This window comes from Saccopteryx leptura, chromosome 7 (assembly GCF_036850995.1).
Source record: "Saccopteryx leptura isolate mSacLep1 chromosome 7, mSacLep1_pri_phased_curated, whole genome shotgun sequence".
NCBI classification, from domain to species: Eukaryota; Metazoa; Chordata; class Mammalia; order Chiroptera; family Emballonuridae; genus Saccopteryx; species Saccopteryx leptura.
In genome coordinates this window covers 76,923,227-76,933,611 of record NC_089509.1, presented here as the reverse complement: position 1 = coordinate 76,933,611, position 10,385 = coordinate 76,923,227, and positions in this window count along the sequence as shown.

The window sequence follows — 10,385 nt, the reverse complement described above, 5'->3', positions numbered from 1 at the left end:
CACTCATAACATTTCTGACATCCAGTGTGTGGGTTTTTTCCTCACATCAATTTTTCACACACACACACACACACACACACACACACACACACACCACATCATTTGTGTGTTCTATAATTCAACTGTGACACTGTTGGTCAAATATATAAGTTTGTCAATATGATGTATATGTTTGCTCGCTTATAGTTTGCATTGGGGGCTGGGCAGCTAGATATAGTGGTCTGTGAGGTTGCAGGTCACCTTCCTGATTGGGAGGGGCCATTGTCTTGCTAATGTTTACTGGAGGAGAGATTCTGCCTCTACCCTAGAGAGGTGCAGGAGGATTTCTTTTCTCTCTTCTCCTGGATCCCTTGCCCTTCATGGGAAAAGCAGGTTTTCTGCTTTTCCCTTGGCTTTTCTTGTGGCTTCCTGTCTTGATGAGACACCAATAAACAGAATGGCCCACTGTAAAGCCAGTAGGCAAGGGCCACCATCATAGCAGCTGCCTGGCCCATGCAGGTTCGCAATGGATTCGGACAGTCGGTAAAGAAACAACGGAGCCAAAAACTGATGGGCCATCATTTTTAACACTAGCCTGCACCCGGTGGGCAAGTAAAAACACACACTGGGCTCCAAAACCCACTCACATTCAGTGCTCACAAAGCTACTGACTTATCCGAGTTTCCTAGAATCAAAGGTTTCTAGCTCACCAGACTTATTCACCTCTGTTCCCCATCTCCTTCCTTCTCCCTGCATAAACTCTGCACTAACTCACTTCTCACTCAACACTCTGCCATCTTGGCTGCTTCTCCTGGCCTCTTCCACGTGGCCTCTCTCTGCTCTCTGCTCTCTCCTGTCTAATGATAATCTCAGGAACCAAGAGAGCAAGCTCCTATTCTGCCCCTATTTTATAGTGTAGAAATCCAAACCTTTAATCCAATATACACAATAGGGAAGTCTCTAATACAAAGTCACCTATCTGAGTCAAGATGGGATTGTACCACCCCACATCAAAAAGGGTGGGAAAGGCTTAATCCCAAAACCAAGCCCCAGGCTACAAGGATTCTGCCTGCCCACAGCCAGCCCCCAACACACATTAATATCACCTGGGCAACGGCCTCCTCGTGGGCAGCACCATCTTTAACAAAGTGAGCATAATATATTTTATCTGCCCAACACCCACCATCCTCTGTCTCTGCTGTTCTTTACCTTTCGCATGAATTCAATGAAAACCTGCATGTGAATGGCCACGATGGCACATGGTCCGTGGCCTTACAGGCACTAAGTACCAGAATTGGCATAGATCTCACAGGTTAAGGGTTCATTCCCACAAGCCTGTCCCTTCCTCAGATGAAAACTGCAAGTCCTGGGACACCCACACTTTGACTGACAAGCTATAAATTGGGGGTCCCCATGACCCCTTCTCAGGTTCTAAAATTTATTAAACAGTGTATGGCCAGTGGCCACTGCCTTTGTGGCCATGCAGGTTCTTATTGGATTTGGGCAGATGGTAAAGAAACCGTGGAGCCAAAAAATGGTGAATCATTTCATTTATTAAAGTCTCCTACCGGCAGACGAGCAAACAGGCAGGGAAGACGGCTTCCCTCTCACTCAGGGCTCCCAAAGCCCTGACACATTCTCTGGTTCCACAACTCAGAAAATCTCTGGTTCCTCCTGGGATCAAAGGCCCCCACCAGCCTCAGCTGAGCTCCCTAAAGTCCCTCAGCCTGGGTTCCACATCTGTAATCCTCTTCCTGCAAAAACCCAGGCTGGGGGAAAATCCCTTCTCCAGCAAATATTAGCAATACAATGGCCCCTCCCAAACAGGAAGGTAATCTGCAATTTGCAATCTATTGCCCTGGGGACAAGCACCACATCCTTTCACAGACTACATACACATGATCCTAACCAGGCCAATTCAACACATAAGTGAGTGTGGGTCAAATAAGTTTGCAAATATTATGTCTATGTTTGCTCACTTATAGTTTGCATTGGGTGTGGGGGACAGGCTGTAAGCAGGCAGGATCCTTATAGCCGAAGGCTAGTTTTAAGATTTAGCCTTTCCCACCCTTTTGATACTAAAATCTTCTGAACACAAAGCTTTTCCCCACACCCTTGACTGTTGCATGATGTGGGGTGGTGCACTCTTATGAGGAATCTCATTTATGCCTCAGATAAGTGATTTTGTATCAGAGACTTCCTTATTTGTATATTGGCTTAAAGATTTTGAATTCTACCCTATAAAATGGGGCAGACTGGGGGCTCACTCTCTCTTGGTTCCTGAAATTAGCATTGCAGAGGAGAAGCAGCCAAGATGGCAGAGTGCTGAAGGAGAAGCCAGTTTGTGCAGAGAGAAGGAGATGGGGAGCAGAGGTGAATAAGGCTGGTGAGGTAGAAACCTTTGATTCTAGGAAACTCGGATAAGTCAGTGGCTTTGGGAGCCCTGAATGGAAAGGGAAGTGTTTTCCCACTGTGTGTATTTCTCACCTGCCAGGTGCGAGCTAGGATTAAAGGTAATGGCCCACCAGTTCTTGGCTTCATTGTTTTATTACTGTCTGTCTGAATCAAATGCGAACCTGTACGAGCCAGGTGGTTGTGATGGTGGCCGTGGCTATTGGCGTTACAGTGAGCAAACCTAAAAAACACATTTTTCAAACTTATTTACCCAACAAATGGATTATAGAACTCAGAAAGAGTTTACTTGCTATGATCAGTTTATTACAAAGGATATAACTTGGCTCTGGTCAGTTGGCTCAGTGGTAGAACATTGGCCTGGTGTGTGGATGTGGCAGGTTCAATTCCCAATCAGAGCACACGAGAAGTGCCCATCTGCTTCTCCACCTCTCCCTCTCCCCTTCTCTTTCTCTCTCTTTCCCTCCTGCAGCCATGGCTCAATTGGTTTGAGCACATCAGCCCTGGGCACTGAGGCCCACCTTAGGTGCTAAGAATAGCTCAGTTGCTAGCATGGCCCTAGATGGGCAGAGCACCCGGCCCCAGACAGGGGTTGCCAGGTAGATCCTGGTTAGTGTGCATACAGGAATCTGTCTCTTTATCTACCCTCCTCTCATTGGTAAAAGAAGGAAAAAGAAAGAATGTAACTCAGGAACAGCCAAATAAAATATGCATTGCACAAGGTATAAGTTGGGGCCCAAATGTGGTGAGGGAGAGGGGCAGGGGGTGCAGCACACAGTTTATATGCCCTCTCGAGGCATACCATTCTCCCAATACCTCTATATGTTCACCAACCAAGAAGCTCTGTGAACTTGACTGGTTAAGGGTTTTTAAGGAGGTTTTATTACTTGGGCATGATTGCTTAAATCATTAACCACTGGTGATTAGCTCAATCTTCAGCCCTTCTTCCTTCCCTGAAGGTCACTGGGATAGGGTCAAAAGTTCTAACTTTCCAATGCCAGGGTTGGTTCCTCTGGCAACCATTCCTCATTCTGAAATGATCTAGGCTCACTGAGAATCACTTCAGTAACATAAACAGCTAAGGTAGGGTTGAAGATGTTCATTTTAAATAACAAAAGATGATCTTATCACCCTTTTGGGAAATTCAAAGGGTTTTAGAAGTTCTGTGTCAGGGACCAAGGAAAAAACAAATATGTTAATCAGACTTTGGAACACTCACTAATGAATCCTCAGTTATCCAAATGCTGCCAATTATTTCTAATTTAAAATATCACTCTAAAACTGGCAAAATGTCCAGGGCTATCATTTCAATTTGCCTGCAGAATGAGAATACTCTAGTTCAATATCACATGCATCTACCTGGACTACCATTGAACAGTTTTGTTAGGGAAGGAAGACATCATGCCAGAACATCATTTCATGTATACATACTTCCGGTATCCAGTGACATCTAGTATCTGAAACAAAGCAGGGATTCAAATGGAAAGGATAAGACTGAAACCTCCAAATAAAGCCCTAAAGTTTTTTTTGTTTGTTTGTTTTTTGTTTGTGGTACATTGCTCATAGGAGTGACCCTTGGGCATTCACTCTGTGGGTCAAATAAGTTTGCAAATATGATGTATATGTTTGCTCACTTATAGTTTGCATTGGGTGTGGGGGACAGGCTGTAAACAGGCAGGGTCGTTATAGCTTAAGGCTTAGTTTTAAGACTTTAAATACTTTTAATACTAAGATCTTCTCAACACTAAGCTTTTCCCCACACCGTTGATGTGGGGTGGTGCACTCTTATAAGGAATCTCATTTATGCCTCAGATAAGTGATTTTGTATCAGAGACTTCCTTATTTGTATACTGGCTTAAAGGCTTTAATTTCTACACTGTAAAATAAGGGAGACCAGGGGCTCTCTTGCTTGGTTCCTAAAATTAGCATTGCAGAGGAGAAGCAGTCAAGATGGCGAGTGCTGAAGGAGAAGCCAGTTTGTGCAGAGTTTGTGCAGAGAAAAGGAGACGGGGAACAGAGGTGAATAAGGCTGGTGAGGTAGAAACCTTTGATTCTAGGAAACTCGGATAAGTCAGTGGCTTTGGGAGCCCTGAATGGAAAGGGAAGTGTTTTCCCACTGTGTATATTTCTTGCCTGCCGGGTGCGAGCTAGGATTAAAGCTAATGACCCACCATCCTTCGACTGTGCCATTTCATTACCAATTGTTCGAATCAAATGTGAACCTGTATGGGCCAGGTGGCTGTGATGGTGGCCGTGGCTACTGGCTTTACACACTCTATGCCCATTTAATTTTATTTTATATAGGCTATTAACAAGTTTGTCAATGTGACTTACCAGTAAGCTGATTAGGAGCATCAAGTTAAAACCACAAAGTTTTAAAGAAAGCTTCTAAAGAAAGGTGGAATTCTGATAATCTCATACAAAAGTAGATGGCAGAAAAATTTGACAGAAGTAAATTAAAGCCTGAGCATGTTTTTAAAAAGAATCTGAGGACATTTAGTGTAGGAATAAATCATTCAGTATACTCTAGGACTATTGAAACTTGTCACTGCTTTGTAGCACAGAGAATTAAGTTTTGTGATGATAATGTACTATCAAAAGAAAGCTCAGTTTGGCTCTGTTTGAGAGGTCAAAAGAATGTAACTCATTTATTTATATAGAAATAATTTTGGCCCTGGCTGGTTGGCTCAGCAGTAGAGCGTCGGCCCAGCATATGGAAGTCCCAGGTTCAATTCCCAGTCAGAGTACACAGGAGAAGCAACCACCTGTTTCTCTACCCCTACCCCTCCTCTTCTCTCTCTCTCTCTTATTCAGCCATGGCTCGAATGGTTTGAGCAAGTTGGCCCCCAGCACTGAGGATGGCTCCATGACCTCCCTCAGGTGCTAAAATAGCTCAGCTGCCAAGCAATAGAGCTGCGGCCCCAGATGGGCTTGCCAGGCAGATCCCGGACAGGGCACATGTGGGAATCTGTCTCTCTGCCTCCCTGCCTCCCTGCCTCTCACTTAAAAAAAAAGGAAAGAAATAGTTTCAATTAAATTGTTCATTTTCTCACCATCTTGGCTAAAAGAAACAAGGCTATATCTGTAACCTTAATTCCCTGTAACCATAACATCTGGTCAAGATGTTTTTGCTACTGAAATAGGTAACACCGTCCTCAGATATGCAGATCAAAGACTATATTATCTCTCCTTGATATTAACTTTTGTAGTTGCATCACTTTATAGACACTGTCCTAAGTGCTTCCCATTGGTTTTTTGGATATAACACAAAATTCTGAATGAGCATTGCTGCTTAGTTCAATAGTTCAATAATGAGTTCAGTCATCAATGTCTGAATGACTCAATGTTTTGTTTTGTTTTTAGTGTGTGAGAGAGAGAGACAGGAAGAGAGAGAGATGAGAAGCATCAACCCATACTTTATTACTTTTTTTTGCATTACATTTTTTGCATTACTTTAGCTGTTTATTGATTGCTTCTCGTAAATGCCTTGACCCCTTGATGGGGTTAGGGGGGAGCTCCAGCCAAGCCAGTGACTCCTTACTCAAGCAGGTGACCATGGGATCTTGTTGATGATTCCATGCTCAAGCCTGAGACCTTGGGGCTTTGAACCTGGGACCTGAGCATCCCAGGTCGATGCTCTATCCACTGTGCCACCAGTGGTCAGGCAGCTCAATGTCTTTTTAAAAATATGCCAACAAATTAAAGAGTAGAGTCACAGGAAAAGGACATGCAGCCTAGTTTAGCAGGAAGGCTGACCTCTTGGTCTTATCACCTCCTGGCTCCTGTTTCTTTTTCAAACTGGCACCAGATGGAAAAACATTAACCTTCCACCACTACCATCACCTCATTTTCAGACTTTTACCAGAAACTGACTTCCCACAGGCCTCAGATCAGTCTGAGTCATGGTGGGTTCTAGGTTCTCAAATAAGAGCCTAATAAGTCTATGCAGAAATGAGATGTATGCCAAAAATATCTGTCAGAATGAAAACAACCATTTGTATTTGCTTGAGTCCTAAAGAAGGGTATTTAAAGCAATAGGTAACAGCAAGGTATGGAATTTAAAAATATGCTTATGCCATTTGAGGTAAAAGTTTGCTCAGTAAGAAACAAATTTCCCTGTTTAACCACTCTATTCTTGTGACCTCTATTTGTGTAGATTGTAATTGAGACATATCTATAGGAAATTTAAATTTTTCACAGGTAGCACATAAATTTTCAGTGCATTCAAAATAAAGATTGAGCCAAGGTTATCAAAATATTCATATTTCAAAATAATAATATGTAATATGTACTGTGAGTCAGAATGGTTCTACCAATTAAAGCAATGCCATTTCTGAAGGCTTAGATCCTGGGCCAGCCTCTGTGGTAGCAAAGCAATGTTTTAAAAGAATAGTGTAACTAGGAATGGGTGGCAGTATTTTAACCCCTCCTCCCAAGGGTTCTACAGTGCTTTTAAAATGTGTTTATAAATATTTGCTTTTGTGCCATTTCAGGGGGAACTTTTCATACAAATATTTGGCTTCCAATGAGTCATCTCCAGTTTGGTTCATACCCAAAAGCTTCCTGCTATCAGTAAATGTTGGGCTCAATAACTGCCTTATTTTTATAACTGGCTTGAATGAAGATGGGAAAAGGTGGTAGAGGGAGAAAGACATTTTCAGATAAATATAAGAACACCCTTGTTTCCTTGCAAGAGTTTGACAAACATGTACCAGAAACCTAACTACCATTTAAGCTTAGCTTAGGAAAAGGTGATTGAAATTTGTTTGGCCTTTTAAAAAACATCTGGATAACTTTACCTGATGATATTACATTTTTCTAGTCACCATGTGTATTTACTAGCTAAGGGCATCCCAGAATTCAAATTACTAATATGAAATTTTACTATTATGATTATAATTAATGGATTGACTAAAAGCAACTAGAATAATAAATTACTCTTCCCTATCAAAAGTGAAGGAGGGTCCTCAGATAAGATTTTAGTTAAGTCTTTCCTAAGCTAGAATTTTGGAACTTTTCTTTATGCATATAAGGAATCAACAGTTATAAAAGTTTTAAAGCATGTGAACTAGCAATGGGTTCCTCTGTATTTATATTCCCAAAGGGCAAAATTCTGTAGTTGAAGTGAGACAGTATGTATCTGTGGGCAAGATGTCAATATAAAAAAACACTAAAATTGCTGTGCATAATAATGCAAATTAGATATTTAAAAAAAATAGGAATAAATACTTTACAAATTATAGGGTTGAATATACTATTTATTTCTCTTTATTGGATTAAAGGAAGAATTGCAAACTCAGGGTTTGTTTTTTTTTTGACAGAGAGAGAGACAGAGAGAGGGACATATAGGGACAGACAACCAGGAAGGGAGAGAGATGAGAAGCATCAATTCTTCTTTGTGGCATCTTAGTTGTTCGTCGATTCTTGTTCATTGATTGTTTTTTCATATGTGCCTTGACTAGGGAGTACAGCAGAGCGAGTGACCCCTTGCTCAAGCCAGTGACCTTCGGCTTCAAGCCAGTGACAATGGGGTTATGTCTATGATCCCACGCTCAAGCCAGTGACCCCGCGCTCAAGTTGGTGAGCCTGCGCTTAAGCCCGCGACCTCAGGGTTTCAAACCTGGGTCCTCCATGTCCCAGTCCGAGGCTCTATCCACTGCGCCACCACCTAGTCAGGCACAAACTCAAGGTTCTTATACTCAGTCATACTCTGTTTGCCTATTACATTTTAAATGCTTCAGAATAATCTTTGTTCTCTCTTGCTTCCCTGACACTCTTTGTTTTTTATTAAAATGTATACTTCTCTATGTCTAGATTTCATTTTTCTTAATTTTTATATAGACTTGGATATAAAAACTATATCATATTCTTCCTAACTTTAATAAAAATAGTCCCATTTATATACTGATGAATAGCAACTGCCACTTAGCCTTGGTGACAGTTTAGGTTAATATATGTTAAGTTAAAAAGAGATAATGAGGCCCTGGCCGGTTGGCTCAGCGGTAGAGCGTCGGCCTAGCGTGCGGAGGACCCGGGTTCGATTCCCAGCCAGGGCACATAGGAGAAGCGCCCATTTGCTTCTCCACCCCTCCGCCGCACTTTCCTCTCTGTCTCTCTCTTCCTCTCTCTCTTCCCCTCCCGCAGCCAAGGCTCCATTGGAGCAAAGATGGCCCGGGCGCTGGGGATGGCTCTGTGGCCTCTGCCTCAGGCGCTAGAGTGGCTCTGGTCGCAATATGGCGACGCCCAGGATGGGCAGAGCGTCGCCCCCTGGTGGGCGTGCCGGGTGGATCCCGGTCGGGCACATGCGGGAGTCTGTCTGACTGTCTCTCCCTGTTTCCAGCTTCAGAAAAATGATAAAAAAAAAAAAAAAAAAAAAAAGAGATAATGAGGAATGGTGAGAAAGGTAATAAAATTAATAAGCACATATCCCATCTAAACTGAACATCTACTTTTAAGCACCAGTAAAGATGACAATAGCCAGATTCTTCAATTTTTCAAGAGAAACCCTGTAAGTATTTGAATATTTTATGACTAATTTTATTAGTGAATGAGAGAGAGAGACAGAGACAGGAAAGGAGAGAGATGAGAAGCATCAACTCGCAGTTGCATCACTTTAGTTTTCATTGATTGCTTCTCGTATGTGCCTTGACCCTGTGATTGGGAGGTGGAGGGACTCAGCCAAGCCAGTGACCCCTTGCTGAAGCCAGCGACTGGATTTCTTTTTTTCTTTTTAATGAGAGGAGGGGAGATAGTGAGACAGACTCCCATATGCGACTTGAACAAGATCCACTCGGCAACTCCTTTCTGGGTCTCATGCTCACCCAAGCTATTTTTAGCCCCTGAGGCTGATGCACTGAACCTACCAAGCTATCCTCAGCACCTGGGCCAACACTTGGACCAGTTGAGCCACTGGCTGCCAGAGGGAAATGAGAGAGAAGAGAGAGAGGGAGGGGAAGAGAAGCAAATGATCGCTTCTCTGTGCCCTAACCAGGAATCAAACCCGGAATGTCCATATTCTGAGAGGACACTCTATCCATTGAGCCAACTGGCTGGGGCCAACTTTGGATTTCAAGCCAGCGACCTTTGGGCTCAAGCCAGCAACCATGAGATCATGTTGATGATCTCACACTCAAGCCAGTGAGGCCATGCTCAAGCTGGTGAACCTCTGCTCAAGGCAGCGACATCAGGCCTGAAACCTGGAACCTCAGAATCCCAGGTCAACACTCTATCCACTGCACCACCACCAGCCAGGCAAAAATATGTTATGACTAACTTAATGCTTTAAAAAATAAACAATTTAACTCTAGAAGGCCAAAAACATCAATAATTACCACTGGAAAATGTGCTATGTGCTATGTGATAGAACTACTGTATAAGGTTTCTATGAGGTGTTAGGTACTCTATGGATGTTAGAAATAACTCACTTTAAAATAAAAAAAACCCAAATGCCTGACCTTATAGAAAATATATTCATTTGGGAAACATAATAAATGAAATAAATAAGTTTAAGATGTTAAATTAAATACTACGGAGAAAACTAAAATAGAAAAGGGTTGTTGTTTTTCTGGTTTTCCAATGTGTAATTGGAATGGATATACTTGATAACTGGCAGACCTTCATATTAATTCCTTGTACTGTGGGATAAAAACTATATTAGTGGGGAAGACCAAGTGGAATTTCTAAAACTAATTTTCTGCCTCCTTAAGAGAGTAAATATAAAACAATATTACATTTTTGGAGAAGTGGCAGAGATTTATGCTGCTTTAAGATTGCAAAGTGATGTCCCTCTTTTATTCTTATTTAATTCCCCAGTCTGGTCCTTATAAAAATATCTCATCCTGGAAAATAATAAACTCAAGCAAATAACTGGCCTAATTGCAGTTGCTATGCCAAATGTAATATCTTTGTTAGAACAGATTAGTATGGCCTTGGGTACCTTGCATTGATCAAGTAAAGGGAACAGAAGCACATGAATGGCATAGACATTTAGTCTT